Below are 25782 nucleotides of genomic sequence, written 5' to 3' on the forward strand. Positions count from 1 at the left end.
CCTGCTTTTACTGCGATCTTTTTCAGCCTGTCGATAGGGCCCCTGCTTTTACTGCAAGCTTTCTCAGCATGCCGAAGGGGCCTCTACCTTTACCGCAATCTTTCTCAGCCTGCCGAATGGGCCCCTGCTTTCATTGCAATCTTTCTGAGCCTGCAAAACGGGGCCCTGCTTTTACTGCAATCTTTCTCAGCCTGCAGAATGGACTCCTGCTTTTACTGCAATCTTTCTCAGCCTGCCGAACGGGCCCCTTCTTTTACTGCAATCTTTCTCAGCCTGCTGAACGGGCTCCTGCTATTACTGCAATCTTTGTCAGCCTGCCAAATGAGCCCCTGCTTTAACTGCAATCTTTCTCAGCCTGCCGAATGGGCCCCTGCTTTTACTGCAATCTTTTTCAGCTCACCGAACAGTCCCCTGCTTTTACTGCAATCTTTCTCAGCCTGCCAAACATGCCCCTGCTTTTACTGCAATCTTTCTCAGCCTGCCGAACGGGCCCCTGCTTTTACTGCAATCTTTCTCAGCCTGCAGAACGGGCTCCTGCTTTTACTGCAATCTTTCTCAGCCTGCCGAACAGGCCCCTGCTTTTACTGCAATCTTTCTCAGCCTGCCGAATGGGCCCCTGCTTTTACTGCAAGCTTTCTCAGCATGCCGAAGGGGCCCCTACCTTTACGGCAATCTTTCTCAGCCTGCTGAATGGGCCCCTGCTTTCATTGCAATCTTTCTGAGCCTGCAAAACGGGGCCCTGCTTTTAATGCAATCTTTCTCAGCCTGCAGAATGGACTCCTGCTTTTACTGCAATCTTTCTCAGCCTGCCGAACGGGCCCCTGCTTTTACTGCAATCTTTCTCAGCCTGCTGAACGGGCTCCTGCTATTACTGCAATCTTTGTCAGCCTGCCGAATGAGCCCCTGCTTTAACTACAATCTTTCTCAGCCTGCCGAATGGGCCCCTGCTTTTACTGCAATCTTTTTCAGCTCACCGAACAGGCCCCTGCTTTTACTGCAATCTTTCTCAGCCTGCCAAACATGCCCCTGCTTTTACTGCAATCTTTCTCAGCCTGCCGAACGGGCCCCTGCTTTTACTGCAATCTTTCTCAGCCTGCAGAACGGGCTCCTGCTTTTACTGCAATCTTTCTCAGCCTGCCGAACGGGCCCCTGCTTTTACTGCAATCTTTCTCAGCCTGCTGAACGGGCCCCTGCTTTTACTGCAATCTTTCTCAGCCTGCTGAACGGGCCCCTGCTTTTACTGCAATTTTCTCAGCCTGCTGAACTGGCCCCTGCTTTTACTGCAATCTTTCTCAGCCTGCCGAAAGGGCCCCTGCTTTTACTGCAAACTTTCCCAGCTTGCCGAATGGGCTCCTGCTCATTCTGCAAACTTTCTCAGCTCGTAGAACCAGCTCCTGCAAATACTGCAAACTTTCTCAGCTCGCCAAATGGGCTCCTGCTCATCCTGCAAAACTTTCTCAGCTCGATGAACCAGCTCCTCCTTACACTGCAAACGTTTTCAGCTTGGAGAACCAGCTGCTGCTCATCCTGCAAACTTTCTCAGCTCGCCAAACCAGCTCCTGCTCATCCTGCAAACTTTCTCAGCTCGGAGAACCAGCTCCTGTTCACCCTGCAGACTTTCTCAACTCAGAGAACCAGATCCTGCTCATACTGCCAACTTTCTCATCTCGGAGAACCAGCTCCTGCTCAAACTGCAAACTTTCTCGGCTCGGAGAACCAGCTCCTACTCATCCTGCAAACTTTCTCAGCTCGGAGAACCTGCTCCTGCTCATCCTGCAAACTTTCTCAGCTTGGACAACCAGCTCCTGCTCATCCTGCAAACTTGCTCAGCTTGGAGAACCCGCTCCTGCTCATCCTGCACACTTTCTCAGCTCACCGAACCAGCTCCTGCTCATCCTGTGAACTCTCACCCCGCCGAACCAGATCCTGCTCATCCTGCAAACGTTTTCAGCTCGGAGAACCAGCTCCTGTTCATCCTGCAAACTTAGTCAGCTCGGAGAACTAGCTCCTGCTCATTCTGCAAACTTTTACAGCTCGGAGAACCAGCTCCTGTTCATCCTGCTATCTTTCTCAGCTCAGAAAACCAGCTCCTGCACAAACTGCAAACCTTCTCAGCTTGGAGAGCCAGCTCCACTCATGCTGCAAACCTTCTCAGCTCACCAAATGGGCTCCTGTTCATCCTGCAAACTCTCACCTCGCCGACCCAGATCCTGCTCAAACTGCAAACTTTCTCAGCTCGGAGAACCAGCTCCTACTCATGCTGCAAACTTTCTCAGCTTGGAGAAGCAGCTCCTGCTCATACTGCAAACGTTCTCAGCTTGACGAGCAGCGACTGCTCATACTGCAAATTTTCTTAGCTCGGAGAATCAGCTAATGCTCATATTGCAAACTTCTCAGCTCGCCGAACCAGCTCCTGCTCATCCTGCAAACTCTCACCTCGCCAAACCAGATCCTGCTCATTCTGCAAACTTTTAAAGCTCGGAGAACCAGCTCCTGTTCATCCTGCAAAGTTTCTCAGCTCAGAGAACCAGCTCCTGCTCAAACTGCAAACTTTCTCAGCATAGAGAACCAGCTCCTACTCATGCTGCAAAGTTTCTCAGCTCACCAAATGGGCTCATGTTCATACTGCAAACTCTCACCTCACCGAACCAGATCCTGCTCAATCTGCAAACTTTCTCAGCTCGGAGAACCAGCTCCTACTCGTGCTGCAAACTTTCTCAGCTCGGAGAACCCGCTCATGCTCATCCTGCAAACTTTCTCAGCTTGAGAACGATCTCCTGCTCATCCTGCAAACTTTCTCAGCTCAGAGAACCAGCTCCTACTCATACTGCAAATGTTCTCAGCTTGCCGTGCAGCTCCTGCTCATCTTGCAAACTTTCTCAGCTCGCCGAATGGGCTCCTGCTCATCCTGCAAAGTTTCTCAGCTCGGAGAACCAGCTCCTGCTCATACTGCAAACGTTCTCAGCTTGCCGAGCAGCTCCTGCTCATCCTGCAAACTTTCTCAGCTCAGAGAACGAGCTCCTGCTCATCCTGCAAACTTTCTCAGCTCAGAGAACCAGCTCCTACTCATACTGCAAATGTTCTCAGCTTGCCGTGCAGTTCCTGCTCATCTTACAAACTTTCTCAGCTCGCCGAATGGGCTCCTGCTCATCCTGCAAAGTTTCTCAGCTCGGAGAACCAGCTCCTGCTCATACTGCAAACGTTCTCAGCTTGCCGAGCAGCTCCTGCTCATCCTGCAAACTTTCTCAGCTCAGAGAACGAGCTCCTGCTCATCCTGCAAACTTTCTCAGCTCAGAGAACCAGCTCCTACTCATACTGCAAATGTTCTCAGCTTGCCGTGCAGTTCCTGCTCATCTTGCAAACTTTCTCAGCTCGCCGAATGGGCTCCTGCTCATCCTGCAAAGTTTCTCAGCTCGGAGAACCAGCTCCTGCTCATACTGCAAACGTTCTCAGCTTGCCGAGCAGCTCCTGCTCATCCTGCAAACTTTCTCAGCTCAGAGAACGAGCTCCTGCTCATCCTGCAAACTTTCTCAGCTCGGAGAACCAGCTCCTGCTCATACTGCAAACGTTCTCAGCTTGCCGAGCAGCTTCTGCTCATCCTGCAAACATTCTCAGCTTGGAGAATCCGCTTCTGCTCATCCTGCAAACATTCTCAGCTTGGAGAATCCGCTTCTGCTCATCCTGCAAAGTTTCTCAGCTCGGAGAACCAGCTCCTGCTCATACTGCAAACGTTCTCAGCTTGCCGAGCAGCTCCTGCTCATCCTGCAAACTTTCTCAGCTCAGAGAACCAGCTCCTGCTCATACTGCAAACGTTCTCAGCTTGCCGAGCAGCTCCTGCTCATCCTGCAAACTTTCTCAGCTTGGAGAACCAGCTCCTGTTCATCCTGCAAACTTTCTCAGCTCGGAGAGCCAGCTCCTGCTCATCCTGCAAACTTTCTCAAATGGCTTTTGAACAAGTTACTTCTGGTTCGTACCGCATGGAGGACATCATGCCTGTACTTTGTGAACTTTTTAATCGTCTTTTTAATCGCAAATGTGAAATAGAAAGATTGCGACATATCCATCAAGATTATTTGATTTGAAATTGCTATGAAGCTGTGGAAGTATTCACTTAATGGATCCTCGTCGATTTATCTACCAATCAATGGCAGAAAAGTTATTATAAATTGAGCTACCTTTTTCTTGTAGTTCCCATCTTCACTCCAAAATCATCTTTCAAATCTTTATCTGCGAGTAGAAGTAGAATATCTCCATCAACCTTGAGTTCCTGCAGTACATTTTAAATATATTAATATGTAGGAAGATCATTTAAAACCATATAGCACCATGTACACTGCTGGCTCTTTAATGATTGATTGGCACTCTGGTCGTTCCCTGTTCCACAAAACCATTCTCAACAAAACTGAGAGAGTGCTTCAGTGGGCTCAACTACATGCTCAGACGTTCCCCTACCGTCTTGTCTCCACAGTGTAACCTGCTGTGGTTGAGCCAATCTGGATCCACGGTCGACATATGTATAAGAAAAGATAACCAGTGTTAATTTTTATCTGTAACATGTATGTGTTTAACATATATAAAGAGTTTAACATGTATAAAGTGTGTAACATGTATAAAGTGTTTAACATGTATAAAGAGTTTAACACATATGGAATGTTTAACATATATAAAGTGTTTAACGTGTATAAAGTGTTTGTTTAACATGTATAATTAGTTTAACATGTATGAAGGGTTTGTTCAACATGTATGAAGTGTTTAACATGTATTAAAAGTTTAACACGTATGGAGTGTTTAACATATATAAAGTGTTTAACGTGTATAAAGTGTTTGTTTAACATGTATAATTAGTTTAACATCTATGAAATGTTTGTTTAACATGTATAAAGTGTTTAGCATGTATGAAAAGATTAACATGTATGGGGTGTTTAACATATATAAAGTGTTTAACATGTATAAAGTGTTTGTTTAACATGTATAATTAGTTTAACGTGTATGAAGTGGTTAACATGTATAAAGTTTGGTTAACATGCATAAAGTGTTTGTTTAACATGTATAAAGTGTTTGTTTAACATGTGTAAAGTGTTTAGCATGTATGAAGTATTTGTTTAAGATGCATAGAGTGCTTAACATGTAAAAAGGGTTTAACATGTATAACGTGTTTGATTAACATGTATAAATAGTTTAACATGTATGAAGAGTTTGTTGAACATTTGTTGTTGAACATTTGTTGTTGAACAATCAGGTCACTCCATCCCCATCCTCTGGTCGGCTCAGCGCACTCCCACTCATCGTCCCAACACACCTGGTCACAACAACGCACAAAATCGCACCTCCTGTCTGCGAACCCTGGCCAAATCACCTGGATTCATACCCGCCGTACAAAACAACATCAAGCTCACCCTGTTCAATACCCGGTCCCTCAACAACAAATGCCTCATCCTGAACGACTACATCCTGGAAAATAAACTGGACTTTCTCTGTCTCACTGAGACCTGGCAACAACCACTGGACTACTACACGCTCAACCTCACCACACCCAATGGATATTCTTACATCAATAAACCACGCTCGGAGGGCCGATGTGGTGGAATTGCCGTTATTCACCGACAAGACATCAAGACCAACCTCATCTCCATCTCATCTGCTCCATCATTTGAATACCTGGCTTTTAAACTCTCTGGTCACACACAGTCAGTCATGGCTGTTGTCTACCGCCCTCCCAAACCACACCCATCATTCCTGTCTGACTTCTCCTACTTTCTGACCCAGCTATGTTCCCTCTCCCCCTCAATCCTCCTCCTTGGTGATTTCAATATCCACATGGACTCCACTGACTCCACGCTAACCACTGACTTCACTGATTTACTCACCTGCTTTAACCTCACTCAACATGTCAACTTTCCTACCCATAACCGTGGTCACATTTTGGACCTTGTCTGCTCTACTGGACTAATTTTGCACCATCTCTCTGGCTCTGACCTCACTCTCTCTGACCACCTAGCCATCACTCTGACCATCAACATCCCCACCCCAGCACCAAGGCATTATTGCACTATCAACTTCCGTAAGCTAAACGCTCCTTCACCTACCTCATTCTCATCGACCCTCTCTGAAAAAATGTCCACTTCTCCCTTCGTTGACCTCCACACCCCTTCTGACCTCACTGACTACTACAACCACACTCTCTCCTCCTGCCTTGACCAACTTGCGCCTATAAAAACCAAAACAGTTTCTTTCACCCATTCTGCTCCCTGGTTTACCCCTGAACTCCGCCTGATGAAAACTCGTGCTCGCCAACTTGAAAGACTCCGCAATAAAACAGGTCTCACAGTTCACTCCCAGGCCTACAAGGACCACATACAACACTATAAAGATGACCTCTCCCACGCCCGCTCCGCCTACTACTCTCAAATTATCCACTCTGGCTCCGGAAACCCAAAAGCACTCTTCTCTACAATAAACAAACTCCTCAGCCCCCTGAACACCACCACCCAGTCATTCACAATAGACAACTGCATCTCCTTCCTTTCATTCTTCCAACGCAAAATTGAAAACATCTACAACAGCTTGACCACCGCCGCACCTGCTCCCCCTCAAACCACCTGCCCCCCCTTATCCTGCCATCCCCTGTCTCAATTCTCCCCAGTCTCCCCTACTGACCTCTCTGAACTCCTCATCGGAATGAAAACAGCTGTTCACCACCATCTCTTATCTTCCCCCATCCAAAACCTTGATCTTTTCTACCCCTGCTAATTCACCCCAGATCCACCTTGTTTGAAATTCCAACTTCTTTCCTGGAAGTCCTGGCAGTGTCCATATGTTTTATACCTCTCCCACCGCCCCCTTCCCATGCCCCCCCCCCCCAAAGCCCTCGCCCTCTCTCAGATCTCTCGATGTCTCCATGTCTCTCGGTCCCTGCTCTCAAATGTTGTGTTTGTGTCCTTCCCCCTCTCTCCCCATCTTGTCTACCGCTCCCTATGTTATATGTTTTATGTGTCGGTTTGTCTTTCTGTGTGATTAATGTTCGCTCTTTCACGAGCCTCGACCTTGTATACAAAACAAAACAAAAAATAAAAAATAAAATAAAAAATAAAAAACTGCCACCTGCACTCTTGACCCCATCCCCTCCAGCTTTGTCAAGGCCTCCCTTCCTGCTCTCTCTCCACTTATCATTGCAACAATAAACTCCTCCCTGTCTACAGGCATCGTCCCACCATCCCTCAAAATTGCTGCTGTTACCCCCATTCTGTAAAAACCTGGACTAAACCCTGACACCCTAAATAACTTCAGACCCATCTCCAACCTACCCTTTCTGTCAAAGGTTTTGGAACGCGCTGTAGCCACTCAACTCAAACATCACCTCTCTGCCAATAACCTGTATGAAACATTCCAATCCGGATTCCGCTCCAACCACAGTACTGAAACTGCTCTCCTCAAAATCACCAACGACCTTCTCCTCTCCTCTGACGCTGGCAACCTCAACATTCTCATCCTCCTCGACCTCAGCGCCGCCTTTGACACCATCGATCACACCATCCTCCTCACCCGACTTGAAACCACCTTTAACATTACCGGCACTGCCCTCTCTTGGATTAAATCATACCTCTCTGACAGACGTCAGTTCATCTCCATCAATAACTGCAAATCCCCCACTGCTCCCCTCCCCCAAGGTGTCCCCCAAGGTTCAGTTCTTGGCCCCCTCCTCTTCATCCTTTACCTGTCCCCCCTCGGTCACTTAATCCGCCGTCATGGTCTCCAATTCCACTGCTTTGCCGATGACATCCAGCTTTTCATCTCCACCAAGTCCGTCTCCACCGACACCCACTCTATCCTGACAAACTGCATCTCTGAAATAAAATCCTGGCTTCAAATCAACTTCCTCAAGCTTAACTGTGATAAATCTGAAATAATCATCATTGGCCCAAAAACGCTCACCAAGTCCACCCATAACTTTGCCCTCAACATCGACGGTTTCCCAGTATCCACCTCCCCTCACATCCGGAATCTTGGCGTCATCTTTGACCAAACCCTCTCCTTCGACAAATACACTAAACAGATCACAAAGACAGCCTTCTTTCACCTGAAAAACATCGCCCGTCTCCGTCCATCCCTCTCCTCCATGGCTGCAGAAACCCTCATCCACGCCTTCATCACTTCCCGTCTGGACTACTGCAATAGCCTCCTTTATGGTTCACCCTCAACAATCACCAATAAACTCCAATACATTCAGAACTCCGCTGCCCGTCTACTCACCCATTCCCGGACCCGTGACCACATCACCCCCGTCCTTTACAAGCTTCACTGGCTCCCCATCTCCCAGAGAATCCAGTACAAAATCCTCCTCTTGACATACAAAGCCCTCCATAACCTGGCCCCATCCTACCTGGCTGACCTCCTCTCCAGACACACTCACACCCGCAACCTCCGCTCTGCTGGTACCAACCTCCTGACCCCCCCCCCCCCATCCGGACCAAATTTAGATCCTGGGGGGACAGGGCCTTCTCCATCGCTGCTCCCACCCTCTGGAACTCGCTACCTCACACCATCAGAGACTCCTCCTCACTCACCACATTCAAAACATCACTCAAGACCCACCTGTTCAACACTGCATTCAACATTTAACCCACAGCATCTAACCCCTGACTATCTCCTCTCCTTCTCCCTCCTTTGTGCTTTGTGTGAATCCTTCTCCCTCCTTTGTGCTTTGAATATTTCCCTATTGATTCTTCTTTTTTTGCAATTGTTTTTATGTTTTGCTATGCATTATGTTTTGCACTCTGTCAAAGCGTCTTTGGGCTTCCTGAAAAGCGCTATATAAAATAAATGCATTATTATTATTATTATTATTTCTGAGGTGTTTAACATGTATAAAGCATTTGTTCACATGTATAAAGTGTTTAACATGTATAAAGAGTTTGTCTAACATGTATAACGTGTTTAACATGTAAAAAGTGCTTAACATGTATGAAGTGTTTGATTAACATGTATAAAAACCAAAAAAAAAATTTTTTTTGTATACAAGATCGAGGCTCGTGAAAGAGCTAACATTAATCACACAAAAAGTCAAACCGACACACAAAACACAAAAAAATAAGGGGAGCGGCAGACAAGATGGGGAGAGAGAGGGAGGGACACAAACACGACATTTGAGAGCAGGGACAATGGGAGAAATGTGGGAGGGGGAGGGCTTTGGGGGAGGTGGGAGAGGTATAAAACATATGAACACTGCAAGGACTTCCAGGAAAGAAGTTGTAATTTCCAAAAAAAAAAAAAAAGGATCTGGGGTGAATTAGCGGAGGTAGAAAAGATCAAGGTTTTGGATGGGGGAAGATAAGAGATGGTGGTGAACAGCTGTTTTAAAGACCTGGAGGGAGGAGTGGGATTGAAGGGAGTGGGGGAGTTTGTTCCAGAGGCGGGAGAAAAGAGGAATGAAAGAGTGAAGGTGAGCAGAGAGTCTTGATTTTGGCAGTTTAACCATCAGAGGGTTGCAGGCAGATCTTGTGCGACCTGTGGGAATATTTGGGGGACAGAGCCCAGAGAGAGCTGGCGGGGCAAGGCCAGAGAGGAGTCGGTAGAAGACAGAAAAACTGTCTGTCTGTTTAATATGTATGAAGAGCTTGTTGAACATTTCTGAAGTGTTTCACATGTGTAAAGCGTTTCTTTACATGTACAAAGTGTTTAACATGAATAAAGAGTTTGTTTAACATGTATGAAGAGTCTAACTTGCATGAAGTGTTTACGATGTACAAGGAGTTTGTTTAACATGTATAAAATGTTTGGTTAACATGCATAAAGTGTTTAACATGTATAAAGTGTTTATTTTGCATGCATAAAGTGTTTGATTAACAAGTATAAAGTGTTGGTTTAACATGTATGAAGTGGTTAACATGCATAACGTTTTAACATATATAGAGAAAAATTGGAAGAAAAATTAACAGGAAAATTGGAAGGAGGGATTTGGGTGGGGTTAACGAAGGTAGAAAAGATCATGGTTTAGGATTGGGGACCACCATTAATCGTTTACCAATAGGAGTATGAAATCACCATGAACAGAAACGTTCCTCCTTCAAGATGTCTCTGATTCCTTAATATCTCTTCCTGGTTACTCCCTCCTCCGGTATGATAGACCTGAGCCTCGTCCTGGTGGTGGGGTGGCTATCTTTATCAAAAACTCTCTTCCTCACTCTGCCTGCACTGCCCTCTCTCCACCTCACCCCCAGGAGTACCTCTGGGTATGGCTTACCCTTCCGCTCCCACCTTTTGTTCATATGTGTTCTGTACCATCCTCCAAACAGTGATGACTCCATTTACATCTCCCTGACTGACAACATGAACCAACTTCTATCCACTCATCCCAACTCTCTCTTCCTCATATGTGGCGACTTCAACTGTCATCATGACAGCTGGCTGGGTGTGGGTTCATCTCTCACCAGCCATGGCACCTCAGCAAAGGATTTCTGCGACTCATTGGGACGAAAACAATCTGTCAATTTCCTGACCTGGATCTCAGTCAACGGAACATCTTCTCTTCTAGACTTGGTTATGACCAACTTCCTGCAAATATCTGCTGTTCTTCTTCTGCTCCAATCAGTTCACCTGATCATTTCCTTGTTAAAGTGGACATCTCTCTGGCCATTCTCAGAGAGCCTCCTCAGCGTCGACGAGTCTGGCATTTCACTCAGGCTGACTGGCACGGTCTTCAAGCAGCCATCAATCATCTGGACTGGTTTCCCATCTCTACCGTCTCTGACATCAACTCATCCTTGGAATTCTTCCAAAGTAAACTGCTCTCTCTCATGCACAGATTTATCCCATCTCGTCTTCAGTTGTCTTATCATTCCGCCCGTCCATGGTACACTGAAGCTTGTGGTGAGGCAGTTGCCCTGGAACAATTTGCCTTCACCTCATGGAAGACAAATCCAATGGAAGACAATCAAATTTCCTTTCACAAAGCTCAGAACAGTGTGTGTCCACCCTCAGGAGAACCAGGAAACTATCTACCTACTCTCAAGACTGAACTCTCTTATCTGTCTCCCTCTTCCTACAAATCCTGGTGGCATCTGGTCAAATCTGTTTCTGGTGTTTGTTCCCCCTCCATCCCCCCCTTACCTCAAACGGCTACACAGCTGACTCCGCGCGTGAAAAAGCCGAATGCCTCAACTCTGTGTTTGCCTCAAAATCGTGTGTCCCAAACCCGTCTCTCTCTGTATGCACCGTACCCAGTCATACCCAGCTGCTCCTGGAATCTGTGTCCTTATCGCCTGACAAGGTGGAGAAGTTTTTGTCAAACCTCGACTCTGATTCTGCAACTGGACCAGACGGCATCAGCCCACGGGTCCTAAAATCCTGCTCTGCTGCTCTATCTCACCCTCTCTCTGTTCTCTTCACCCTCCCTTTTGCTCAAGATCATCTGCCATCTGCTTGGAAATCAGCCAACATGACCACTATACATTAAAAACGTGCAAAAACAGATCCTTGCAACTACAGACCAATCAGCCTGCTCCCATTTATCAGCAAAGTCATGGAATTCAGCATTGCTTCTGACATCAATTTCTTCCTCTTCTCCAATGGCTTGATCTCTGATCATCAATTTGGTTTCAGACCAGGTCACTCTGCTCTGGACATGCTGCTTCTGCTCTCTCAACAATGAATGGAAGTCCTCAATGTCAAACAGAAAGTCAGACCCATCTCCGTTGACATATCTCGTGCCTTCAATACGGTCTAGCACCCCGCCCTGCTCACCAAACTCTCCTGCTTTGGTATCCATGGAAACCTCCACAAATGGCTTGCGGACTTCCTCTCTGGTCACAGTCAACGTGTGGCTCTCAATGGAATTCTCTCATCTCCTCTTCCTGTCCAGGCTTGAGTTCCCCAAAGCAGTGTTCTGGGCCCTGTGCTGTTTCTGGTCTTCATCAATGATCTCTCCGACTCTCTGGAAAATCCTCTCTATCTCTTTGCTGATGACTCCACTGACTGCTGCTCCATTCCTCATCCCTCAGATCGGCAGTCTGCAGCCTCTTCACTCTCTGAAGACCTGGGCAATATCACAATCTTGTCAAACAAGTGGAACATGTCCTTCAATCCTGACAAATCTCACATTCTCACTATGTCTCTCTAAAAAGACCGTCTGGAAAACCCTCCCATCTATTTTCTGAACAATCCTTTCGAAGAAGTTCTGTCACTCAAGCTTTTGGGTCTCACATTCTGCCATGATCTTTTCTGGGAAAACCACATCTCCAAGCTGGCCTCCAAAGCCAGTCGTCGACTGGGCATCATCCATCATACGAAGTCCTTTATTGGCACCTCTGAGCTCCTCACCACATACCAAGCTTTCATCCTCAGCTCAATGGAATACCGCTCTCTCCTCTGGGCTGGTGCTCCTACCTCACACCTAGCTTGACCACACTGTTGAAACCAAGGCATTCAGAATCATTGGTATCTCCCACGATAAAGCTGATTCTGAGAGCCTTTCACTCTCTCACCGCAGGCAGGTTGGTGGTCTTTCTTGTCTTCAGGTCTCCTCTGTCTTCTACCGACGCCTCTTTGGCCTTGCTCCCCCAGCTCTGTCTGTGCTCTGTCCCCCACATATTCCTGCAGGACGCACAAGATCTGTCAGCGACCCTCTTCTGGTTAAACTGCCAAAATCAAGACTCTCTGCTCACATTCACTCCTTCATTCCTCTTTTTTCCCACCTCTGGAACAAACTCCCTCACTCTCTTCAATCTCCCTCCTCCCTCCAGGTCTTTAAAACAGCTTTTCACCACCGTCTATTATCTTCCCCCTTCCAAAACCTTCATCTTTTCTACCCCCGTTAAAACACCCCAAATCCGCCACTTTAAATCTCCGACTTCATTCCTGAAATTCCTAGTCGTGTTCATTTGCTTTATACCGTGTGCCCCTTCACCCCCCCCCCCCCCCCTCAAGCCCTCCACCTTCCACAGAACTTCCAATGTCTCTGTTCTCTACTGTTGTAGTTGTGTGCTTCCCTCTCTCTCTCCATCTTGTCTCCCCCTCCCTTTATATTGTTTTATGTGACAGTTTACGTTTTTTGTGTTTTATGCGCTAATGTGTGTTTAATGCGCTAATGTGTGTTTAATGCGCTAATGTGTGTTTAATGTGCTACCTCTTACACGAGCCTCAATATTGTATACTATATATATATATATATCCCTACATCCCTGTTCCCTACTGTTGTCTCTTTGTTATATGCTTTATGTGACAGTTTATGTTTTTTGTGTTTAATGTGTTAGCTCCTACATGGGCCTCGACCCTATATACAAAAAAAGAAAAAGAAAAAAAAGAACAGTACTATTACTATGCTGGACCAACTGCCAAAGAGAAACTACAAAGCTTGAATTTTTCATTATTCCCATGCTTTTTGAAACAAATTGGGGGATATTGTAATCAGCGCTGTCCGTCCATCCCAGTCCGTCACACTATCTCCTCTTGAACAAATTGGGGGATATTGTAATCGGCTCTGTCTGTCCGTCCATCCCAGTCTGTCACACTATCTCCTCTTGAACAAATTGGGGGATATTGTAATCGGCTCTGTCTGTCCGTCCATCCCAGTCCGTCACACTATCTCCTCCTGAACAAATTGGGGGATATTGTAAACGGCTTTGTCTGTACGTCTGTCTCTGTGTCTGTCCGTTCGTCACACTATCTCCTGCTGAATGTTTGTGCAGAAATTTATTGTACTTGGTAGTTATTATCACCAATCACCATACGGCAAGAAGGTACAGGAAGAGCGTCATTTTGACCCTGCCCCTTGGGGAGGGGGTCAAATGATCATAAGCCAAAGAATGTAATTACGGCCATATTTTAAACATTAAAAAAATGAAACTTTGTATGTGCAAAAACATTGGGGTCGCATTAAATATGTAACGATTTTTGGGATTTACCCCCCAATCTATGTTTCAATGGCTGGGGTCCTAGGGTCCACAGGGGTCAAAACACAATTTTATTTTTAATCAAAATTTGATGTTGGGTTATTCCTCGTGGAACTTTTTTCCATCTTTCAACTTTGCTTTAGGTGGGAAGCATGGAGATTTTCGATGGTGTGCCATCGACTTCGCTCCAGTGTGACTGTTAATTGAGAACAAAGGTAACGGTGGGTCTACATGTAGAGGAGGCATATCCATGAAAACATTCGCGTTAAATTCTACTTTCTAGTTCTGCTCATTCTTCCGAAACCATAAAAACTTTTTAAGGGTTTAAAGGCCGAGGGCCTTTCACTCACTCACCGCAGGCAGGTTGGTGGTCTTTCTGTCTTCTACCGTCTCCTCTCCGGCCTTGCTCCCCCAGCTCTCTCTGTGCTCTGTCCCCCCAATATTCCTTCAGGTCGCACAAGATCTGCCTGCAACCCTCTTATGGTTAAACTGCCAAAGTCTAGGCTCTCTGCTCACCTTCACTCTTTCATTCCCCTTTTCTCCCGCCTCTGGAACAAACTTCCCCACTCCCTTCAATCCCACTCCTCCCTCCAGGTCTTTAAAACAGCTGTTCACCACCATCTCTTATCTTCCCCCATCGAAAACCTTGATCTTTTCTACCCCCGGTAATTCACCCCAGAGTCCTTGCAGTGTTCATATGTTTTATTCCTCTCCCACCTCCCCCCAAGTCCTCCCGATGTCCCTGCTCTCAAATGTTGTGTTTGTGTCCTTCCCCCTCTCCCCATCTTGTCTGCCGCTCCCCTTGTTTTTTGTGTTTTGTGTGTCGGTTTGTCTTTTTGTGTGATTAATGTTAGGTCTTTCACGAGCCTCGATCTTTTATACAAAAAAAAACAAAAAAAAAAACTACATTCAGACCATTTGAAGACCAAAAGAAACAAAATGCTTACGTGGAAGCGATCAGCCAAATTGGCGAAGCCAACTTGTTGCACCCACACCTGCACTTGCGCATTCTTCCAGCACGGTACATTGGCAGGGAGACGGAGGGGTTCCTCCTCCTTGAGGATGCGAAGTGTGCGTCGTGCTAGTCCTTGCACTGTGCCGCTCCCGGAGTAACTCGCCAACCGCTTGAGGCTCTGAACAACGCCGATGTCGTGGAAGAGCTGAAGGAGGCACAGAAATGAGACGCCATTCCCAGGGGGCAAAGCAACGTGTACGGATATCCAAACGTGTACAACATGTAGGCTCATATAAGGGCGGTGTGCCACAAGGAAACATGGCGATGTACCGATGCTTAAAAAGCACACCGAGAGCGCAATACCTGGGCCTGATGCCGGTGTGCCTTGATCCCAGCCTCCACGGAGAAGTAGAAAGCCGCAACGCACTGCACTTCCACACGACAAGAGTCCAACAGTGGTAACAGATGCTGCAAGTGGTCTGGGGCACGTCCGTGTGCGTTGTCCATGGAGTCAAGCTGGCCGAGCGTGAACTCCGTAAGATCCAATGATGCGATGAATGGCTCCACAAGGTCCAACGTGCCAGAGGCCTCCACCTGCTTCTCGATCTCCTTATTGTTTACCAGGAGCGTGATGGCCAGGCAGGCATAGAAGCGGATATTGGTGTCCTTGTTGAAAGCTAAGGGGAAGAGCCAGTCAGGTGCCCTTTTACATACCATTTGCTTCTGCGTGTCCTTCCCACCATACATAGCGCAGTTTGCCAACGCAATGGCACAATCCCTGAGAATATTAATGTCACTGAGACGACACCAATATACGATGGCGTCGAGTCCTCCTTTCTCCACCAGGATGGCGCACGTCTCCTCGGAGTGCTTGAACATGTGCTGGAGAATCCCTGCCGTGAGCCGAGCCAACTCAAGATCATCCTTTTCTGCGGTGAGGCCTAGCACGGAGCTCAGACCGATCCGTGCGACCCTCTCCCTGCCAAAGAACCGTCAAGTCAACTGGTCTTCAGTTATGACTCCATCTTATACTGTACCTTCATTATCCTTGAAACGTCCATCAAATATATACATATGCATAATGTTATAACATCACTACCATGAAATAATTTTAAAGGCCCAAAAACAACAATTATTGTCCATTCACTATTATGATAGGGTAGCTCAGTTAGTAGCATGCATATCTAAAAGCTCAAAGCCACCTGCGCCTCATTCAATAACCAATCAGATATGCTTATGACATGGCATCACATTCAGTCGATCATGTAAATGTTTAAATGTAAAAAAAACATTAACTGTGGAGTTCACTGGGGGAATCAGAGGAGGCATTTCAGAAGCATGGGCTGAAAATGGGCATGGAGAAGAGGGAGGTGATGTGGGTCGGGCGGTGGCAGAGAATATAAATTAATATCAGGTGAGAGGGGAACGAGGTCAGACAAAAAATAGGTTTTTGTATCTGGGTGGAACAGTGACTGGGGATGGTAAGTTGGAGGCAGAAGTGTGGATGAGGATTCATGTGGGTGCGAATGCGTGGAGAAGGGTATAGGGAGTAATGGCAGACAGAAAGATTTCAAGTAGATTGAAAAAGAAGGTTCAGGTGTCGTGCATAACGCCGGACCTACCTTTACGGTCTGGAGATGGTGACACTGACAGAGATACAACAACAGAGGCTGCAGGTTTGCAAGAACTTGGTCAGGAGGATTGTGGAAGTGAAGAGGGTGGATAGAAGGAGAATTGATGAACTGAGGGAGAAGATTGGTGTGTAGATGAGTTTGATGGGGAGATTGGTGAAATGTCGGCTGAGATGGGCTGGACATACGATGTGGATGGGGGAAGAAAGAATGGCAAAGAGAGTGTAGAGGTCTAGGGAGCAAGGCAGGGGCAAAAGAGGCAGACCACGTTTGAGATGGGAGGATTGTGTGAAGATGGATATCAGCAAGGTGGGATTGCTGGAGAGTAGAGAGTTAGGGGAGGAGAGAGAGGAGTGGAGGAGTATCGTGGTCAAGGTAGGGCAGGAGCTTGGTGCCATCGGACCTCACCCATTATAAAGGGAAAAGAGGAGAACAACAATAACTAGTATCAGTCCCAAGAGGTTACGGTCCAGGACCATGTCCGACATTTCCACCATCGGGCGATCTTCATCGGAGAGTGTGTATGCATTGAGCGCCATGTGTTAATTATCCCCTGAGGGGAGAGGAGTGGAGGGAAGGGGGAATCATGTCATTGCAATATGAACATGTTGGGCTATAGGTCTCACTGTCTGCAACGAAATTATGGCTCTGCCCCCTCCAGATGGTACATTATACCGGAAGTGACAAAATTCCAGAAAACCAAAACATCGTATCTGTCCCTGTCTTACTCGGCAGTAAGGGTAGTGCCCCAAGTGAGAAAATAGTTCTCCACAATAGACCGATTCGGGCGAGCGCTCAGGGCGGAGCGCCATCTATACGTCGCACCATAGCTGGAGGCCATCGGCATTAGCTTTCTCACTTTCACGACAATGAATCATAACGACTGCTGGAAATATCTCAAATAATTTCTTGTAGATTTTGAATTATCATCACCAGCGATGGACGCTTGGATAGATGATGTTCGTCAATGGCCTAAACGAAACTTACAAGGTAAATATACCAATATTATGATGTTAAAACTATTTTTTTTAAATTGCCTTGCTTGTATTACAGTCCGAAGTAATTGACGCATCACATTCTTGTCCCACTTAGTCGCTTGTAAATTTCCAACTGCAGCCCAGTTCTTTCTGTGTGGTTGTTCCCTGTCTTTATAAATACTTTCCACATGAATAATTTATGAAATAAATCTAAACAACAACCATGCACAGGTGGCTGGCTTGGCACAAGGTCCTTGGCTTTGCATTTGCCTCTATTGCTTTCAACAAAGTTCTCTCTTTTCAGACATCTATGAGTACGACAGCAACGCCCCATCATATGATGACCAGCCCAACAGAAACTCAACATCAACGCTCCATCGTGTGATGACCTGCCGAACAGAAACTCTACATCAACGTGAGATGACCAGCCCAATAGAAACTCTACATCAACGCTACATCGTGTGATGACCAGCCCCACAGAAACTCCACATCAACGTGTGATGACCAACCCAACAGAAACTCTACATCAGCGCTTAATCCTGTGATGACCAGCACAACAGAAACTCTACATCAACACTGCATCATGTGATGACCAGCCCAACAAAAACTATACATCAACATGTGATGACCAGCCGAACAGAAGCTCTATATCAACGTGTGATATCCAGTCCAACAGAAACTCGACATCAACGTGTGATGACCAGCCCAAAAGAAACTCTACATCAACGTGTGATGAACAGCTCAACCAAAACACTACATCAACACCGCATTGTGTGATGACCATCCCAACAGAAACTCAACATCAACGCTCCATCAAGTGATGAGCAGCCCAACGGAAACTCTACATCAATGCTCCATCATGTGATGACGAGCCCAACAGAAACTCGACATCAATGCTCCATCATGTGATAACCAGCCCAACAGAAACTCTACATCAACGCTCCATCATGTGATAACCAGCCCAACAGAAACTCAACATTAATGCTCCATCATGAGATAACCAGCCCAACAGAAACTCCACATGAATGCTCCATTGTGTGATGATGAGCCCAACAGAAACTCAATATCAACAATTCATTGTGTGATGACCAACACAACAGAAACTCTACATTAACGTTCCATTGTGTGATGACCAGCCCAACAGAAACTCTACATCAAAATGTGATGACCAGCTCAACAGAAACTCTACATCAACGCTCCATCGTGTGTTGATCAGCTCAACAGAAACTCTTATATAAACGCTCCATCATGTGATGACCAGCACAACCGAAACTCCACAGAAAATGCTCCATCGTGTGATGACCAGCCCAACAGAAACTCTACATCAACGTACCATTGTGTGATAACCAATCCAACAGAAACTCTACATCAACATGTGAAGAACAGCCCAACAGTAACTCCACATCAACGCTCCATTGTATGACAACCGGCCCAACAGAAACTCTACATTAACGCTCCATTGTATGGTGATGAGGAGCCCTACAGAAATTTTACATCAACGCTCCATCATGTGATAACCAGCCCAATAGAAACTCTCCATTCACGCTCCATCATGTGATGATGAGCCCAACAGAAACCCTGCATAAATGCTCCATCGTCTTACAACCATCCCAAAGAAACTCTATATCCACCACCTGAAAACTTTCATCATGTCCTCCCTGCCAAGCCAAGTGCACCACCAGGAAACCTTAATCATGAACTACCTGCCAAGCCAAGTCCACCACCAGAAAACATTAATCATGAACGACCTTCTAAGCCAAGACCTCCACCAGAAAACTTTAATCATGAACTACCTGCTAAGCCAAGTCCACCACCAGAAAACCTTAATCATGTCCTACTTGCCAAGCCAAGTCCACCTCCAGAAAACCTTAATCATGAACTATCTGCCAAGCCAAGTCCACCACCAGAAAACATTAATGCTGAACTACCTGCGAAGCCAAGTCCACCTACAGAAAACCTTAATAATGAACTACCTGCTAAGCCAAGTCCACCACCAGAAAACCTTAATCCTGAACTACCTGCCAAGCCAAGTCCACCACCAGAAAACATTAATCATGAACTACCTGTCAAGCCAAGTCCACCTCCAGAAAACCTTAACCATGAACTACCTGCTAAGCCAAGTCCACCACCAGAAAACCTTAATCCTGAACTACCTGCTAAGACAAGTCCATCACCAGAAAACCTGAATCATGAACTACCTGCTAAGCCAAGTCCACCACCAGGAAACCTTAATCATGAACTACCTGCTAAGCCAAGTCCACCTCCAGAAAACTTTAATCATGAACTACCTGCTAAGCCAAGTCCACCACCAGAAAACCTTAATCATGTCCTACTTGCCAAGCCAAGTCCACCTACAGAAAACCTTAACATGAACTATCTGCCAAGCCAAGTCCACCACCAGAAAACCTTAATGCTGAACTACCTGCAAAGCCAAGTCCACCTCCAGAAAACCTTAATCATGAACTACCTGCTAAGCCAAGTCCACCACCAGAAAACCTTAATCCTGAACTACCTGCTAAGCCAAATCCACCACCAGAAAACCTTAATCCTGAACTACCTGCGAAGCCAAGTCCACCTCCAGAAAACCTTAATCATGAACTACCTGCTAAGCCAAGTCCACCTCCAGAAAACCTTAATCATGAACTACCTGCTAAGCCAAGTCCACCACCAGAAAACCTTCATCCTGAACGACCTGCCAAGCCAAGTCCACCTCCAGAAAACCTTATTCATGAACTACCTGCCAAGCCAAGTCCACCACCAGAAAACCTTAATCCTGAACTACCTGCCAAGCCAAGTCCACCACCAGAAAACCTTAATCCTGAACTACCTGCCAAGCCAAGTCCACCACCAGAAAACTTTAATCATGTCCTACCTGGCAAGCCAAGTCCACCTCCAGAAAACCTTAATCATGAACTATCTGCCAAGCCAAGTCCACCACCAGAAAACCTTAATCCTGAACTACCTGCCAAGCCAAGTCCACCACCAGAAAACCTTAATCCTGAACTACCTGCCAAGCCAAGTACACCACCAGAAAACCTTAATCCTGAACTACCTGCCAAGCCAAGTACACCACCAGAAAACCTTAATCATGAACTACCTGCTAAACCAAGTCCACCACCAGAAAACCTTAATCCTGAACTACCTGCTAAGCCAAGTCCACCTCCAGAAAAACTTAATCCTGAACTACCTGCCAAGCCAAGTCCACCACCAGAAAACCTTAGCCATGAACTACCTGTGAAGCTAAGTCCACCACCTGAAAACCTTAATCATGAACTACCTGCTAAGCCAAGTCCACCACCAGAAAACCTTAATCATGAACTACCTGCCAAGCCAAGACCTCCACCAGAAAACTTTAATCATGAACTACCTGCCAAGCCAGGTCCACCACCAGAAAACCTTAATCATGAACTACCTGCCAAGCCAAGTCCACCACCAGAAAACCTTAATCATGAACTACCTGCAAGCCAAGTCCACCACCAGAAAACCTTAATCATTTATCTACCTGCCAAGCCAAGTCCACCACCAGTAAACCTTAATCCTGAACTACCTGCTAAGCCAAGTCCACCACCAGAAAACCTTAATCCTGAACTACCTGCTAAGCCAAGTCCAGCTCCAGAAAACCTTAATCATGAACTACCTGGTAAGCCAAGTCAACCTCCAAAAAACCTTAATCATGAACTACCTGCTAAGCCAAGTCCACCACCAGAAAACCTTCATCCTGAACTACCTGCCAAGCCAGGTCCACCACCAGACAACCTTAATCATGAACTACCTGCTAAGCCAAGTCCACCACCAGAAAACATTAATCCTGGACTACCTGCTAAGCCAAATCCACCACCAGAAAACCTTAATCCTGAACTACCTGCTAAGCCAAGTCCACCTCCAGAAAACCTTAATCATGAACTACCTGCTAAGCCAAGTCCACATCCAGAAAACCTTAATCATGAACTACCTGCTAAGCCAAGTCCACCACCAGAAAACCTTCATCCTGAACGACCTGCCAAGCCAAGTCCACCTCCAGAAAACCTTATTCATGAACTACCTGCCAAGCCAAGTCCACCACCAGAAAACCTTAATCCTGAACTACCTGCCAAGCCAAGTCCACCACCAGAAAACCTTAATCCTGAACTACCTGCCAAGCAAAGTCCACCACCAGAAAACCTTAATCATGTCCTACCTGCCAAGCCAAGTCCACCTCCAGAAAACCTTAATCATGAACTATCTGCCAAGCCAAGTCCACCACCAGAAAACCTTAATCCTGAACTACCTGCAAAGCCAAGTCCACCACCAGAAAACCTTAATCCTGAACTACCTGCCAAGCCAAGTACACCACCAGAAAACTTTAATCCTGAACTACCTGCCAAGCCAAGTACACCACCAGAAAACCTTAATCATGAACTACCTGCTAAGCCAAGTCCACCAACAGAAAACCTTAATCCTGAACTACCTGCTAAGCCAAGTCCACCTCCAGAAAATCTTAATCCTGAACTACCTGCCAAGCCAAGTCCACCACCAGAAAACCTTAGCCATGAACTACCTGTGAAGCTAAGTCCACCACCTGAAAACCTTAATCATGAACTACCTGCTAAGCCAAGTCCACCACCAGAAAACCTTAATCATGAACTACCTGCCAAGCCAAGACCTCCACCAGAAAACTTTGATCATGAACTACCTGCCAAGCCAGGTCCACCACCAGAAAACCTTAATCATGAACTACCTGCAAGCCAAGTCCACCACCAGAAAACCTTAATCATTAACTACCTGCCAAGCCAAGTCCACCAACAGAAAACCTTAGCCATGAACTACCTGCTAAGCCAAGTCCACCACCAGTAAACCTTAATCCTGAACTACCTGCTAAGCCAAGTCCACCACCAGAAAACCTTAATCCTGAACTACCTGCTAAGCCAAGTCCACCTCCAGAAAACCTTAATCATGAACTACCTGCTAAGCCAAGTCAACCTCCAGAAAACCTTAATCATGAACTACCTGCTAAGCCAAGTCCACCACCAGAAAACCTTCATCCTGAACTACCTGCCAAGCCAGGTCCACCACCAGACAACCTTAATCATGAACTACCTGCCAAGCCAAGTCCACCTCCAGAAAACCTTAATCATGAACTACCTGCTTAGCCAAGTCCACCTCCAGAAAACCTTAACCATGAAATACCTGTGAAGCCAAGTCCACCTCCAGAAAAACTTAATCATGAACTACCTGCTAAGCCAAGTCCACCTCCAGAAAACCTTAACCATGAAATACCTGCGAAGCCAAGTCCACCACCAGAAAACCTTAACCTGAACTACCTGCTAAGCCAAGTCCACCACCAGGAAACCTTAATCATGAACTACCTGCTAAGCCAAGTCCACCTCCAGAAAACCTTAATCATGAACAACCTGCCAAGCCAAGTCCACTACGAGGAAACCTTAATCATGAACTACCTGCTAAGCCAAGTACACCACCAGAAACCTCCATCCTGAACTACCTGCCAAGCCAAGTCCACAACAAGAAAACCTTAATCATGAACTACCTGCCAAGCCAAGTCAACCACCAGAAAAACATTAATCATGAACTACCTGCCAAGCCAGGTCCACCACCAGAAAACCTTAATCCTGAACTACCTGCCATGCCAAGTCCACCACCAGAAAACCTTAATCCTGAACTACCTGCCACGCCAAGTCCACCACCAGAAAACCTTAACCATGAACTACCTGCTAAGCCAAGTCCACCACCAGAAAAACCTTAATCATGAACTACCTGCAAGCCAAGTCCACCACCAGAAAACCTTAATCATTTATCTACCTGCCAAGCCAAGTCCACCAACAGAAAACCTTAACCATGAACTACCTGCTAAGCCAAGTCCACCACCAGTAAACCTTAATCCTGAACTACCTGCTAAGCCAAGTCCACCACCAGAAAACCTTAATCCTGAACTACCTGCTAAGCCAAGTCCAGCTCCAGAAAACCTTAATCATGAACTACCTGGTAAGCCAAGTCAACCTCCAAAAAACCTTAATCATGAACTACCTGCTAAGCCAAGTCCACCACCAGAAAACCTTCATCCTGAACTACCTGCCAAGCCAGGTCCACCACCAGACAACCTTAATCATGAACTACCTGCTAAGCCAAGTCCACCACCAGAAAACATTAATCCTGGACTACCTGCTAAGCCAAATCCACCACCAGAAAACCTTAATCCTGAACTACCTGCTAAGCCAAGTCCACCTCCAGAAAACCTTAATCATGAACTACCTGCTAAGCCAAGTCAACATCCAGAAAACCTTAATCATGAACTACCTGCTAAGCCAAGTCCACCACCAGAAAACCTTCATCCTGAACGACCTGCCAAGCCAAGTCCACCTCCAGAAAACCTTATTCATGAACTACCTGCCAAGCCAAGTCCACCACCAGAAAACCTTAATCCTGAACTACCTGCCAAGCCAAGTCCACCACCAGAAAACCTTAATCCTGAACTACCTGCCAAGCAAAGTCCACCACCAGAAAACCTTAATCATGTCCTCCCTGCCAAGCCAAGTCCACCTCCAGAAAACCTTAATCATGAACTATCTGCCAAGCCAAGTCCACCACCAGAAAACCTTAATCCTGAACTACCTGCAAAGCCAAGTCCACCACCAGAAAACATTAATCCTGAACTACCTGCCAAGCCAAGTACACCACCAGAAAACTTTAATCCTGAACTACCTGCCAAGCCAAGTACACCACCAGAAAACCTTAATCATGAACTACCTGCTAAGCCAAGTCCACCACCAGAAAACCTTAATCCTGAACTACCTGCTAAGCCAAGTCCACCTCCAGAAAATCTTAATCCTGAACTACCTGCCAAGCCAAGTCCACCACCAGAAAACCTTAGCCATGAACTACCTGTGAAGCTAAGTCCACCACCTGAAAACCTTAATCATGAACTACCTGCTAAGCCAAGTCCACCACCAGAAAACCTTAATCATGAACTACCTGCCAAGCCAAGACCTCCACCAGAAAACTTTAATCATGAACTACCTGCCAAGCCAGGTCCACCACCAGAAAACCTTAATCATGAACTACCTGCAAGCCAAGTCCACCACCAGAAAACCTTAATCATTAACTACCTGCCAAGCCAAGTCCACCAACAGAAAACCTTAGCCATGAACTACCTGCTAAGCCAAGTCCACCACCAGTAAACCTTAATCCTGAACTACCTGCTAAGCCAAGTCCACCACCAGAAAACCTTAATCCTGAACTACCTGCTAAGCCAAGTCCACCTCCAGAAAACCTTAATCATGAACTACCTGCTAAGCCAAGTCAACCTCCAGAAAACCTTAATCATGAACTACCTGCTAAGCCAAGTCCACCACCAGAAAACCTTCATCCTGAACTACCTGCCAAGCCAGGTCCACCACCAGACAACCTTAATCATGAACTACCTGCCAAGCCAAGTCCACCTCCAGAAAACCTTAATCATGAACTACCTGCTTAGCCAAGTCCACCTCCAGAAAACCTTAACCATGAAATACCTGTGAAGCCAAGTCCACCTCCAGAAAAACTTAATCATGAACTACCTGCTAAGCCAAGTCCACCTCCAGAAAACCTTAACCATGAAATACCTGCGAAGCCAAGTCCACCACCAGAAAACCTTAACCTGAACTACCTGCTAAGCCAAGTCCACCACCAGGAAACCTTAATCATGAACTACCTGCTAAGCCAAGTCCACCTCCAGAAAACCTTAATCATGAACAACCTGCCAAGCCAAGTCCACTACGAGGAAACCTTAATCATGAACTACCTGCTAAGCCAAGTACACCACCAGAAACCTCCATCCTGAACTACCTGCCAAGCCAAGTCCACAACAAGAAAACCTTAATCATGAACTACCTGCCAAGCCAAGTCAACCACCAGAAAAACATTAATCATGAACTACCTGCCAAGCCAGGTCCACCACCAGAAAACCTTAATCCTGAACTACCTGCCATGCCAAGTCCACCACCAGAAAACCTTAATCCTGAACTACCTGCCACGCCAAGTCCACCACCAGAAAACCTTAACCATGAACTACCTGCTAAGCCAAGTCCACCACCAGAAAAACCTTCATCATGAACTACCTGCTAAGCCAAGTCCACCTCCAAGCCAAGTCCACCAACAGAAAACCTTAATCATGAACTACCTGCCAAGCCAAGTCCACCATAAGAAAACTTTAACCATGAATTACCTCCCAAGCCAAGTCCACCTCCAGAAAACCTTAATCATGAACTACCTGCCAAGCCAAGTCCACCACCAGAAAACCTTAATCCTGAACTACCTGCCAAGCCAAGTCCACCACCAGAAAACCTTAACCCTGAACTACC

Source organism: Myxine glutinosa, chromosome 6 (assembly GCF_964187855.1).
Source record: "Myxine glutinosa chromosome 6, kmMyxGlut1.1, whole genome shotgun sequence".
Taxonomy (NCBI): Eukaryota; Metazoa; Chordata; class Myxini; order Myxiniformes; family Myxinidae; genus Myxine; species Myxine glutinosa.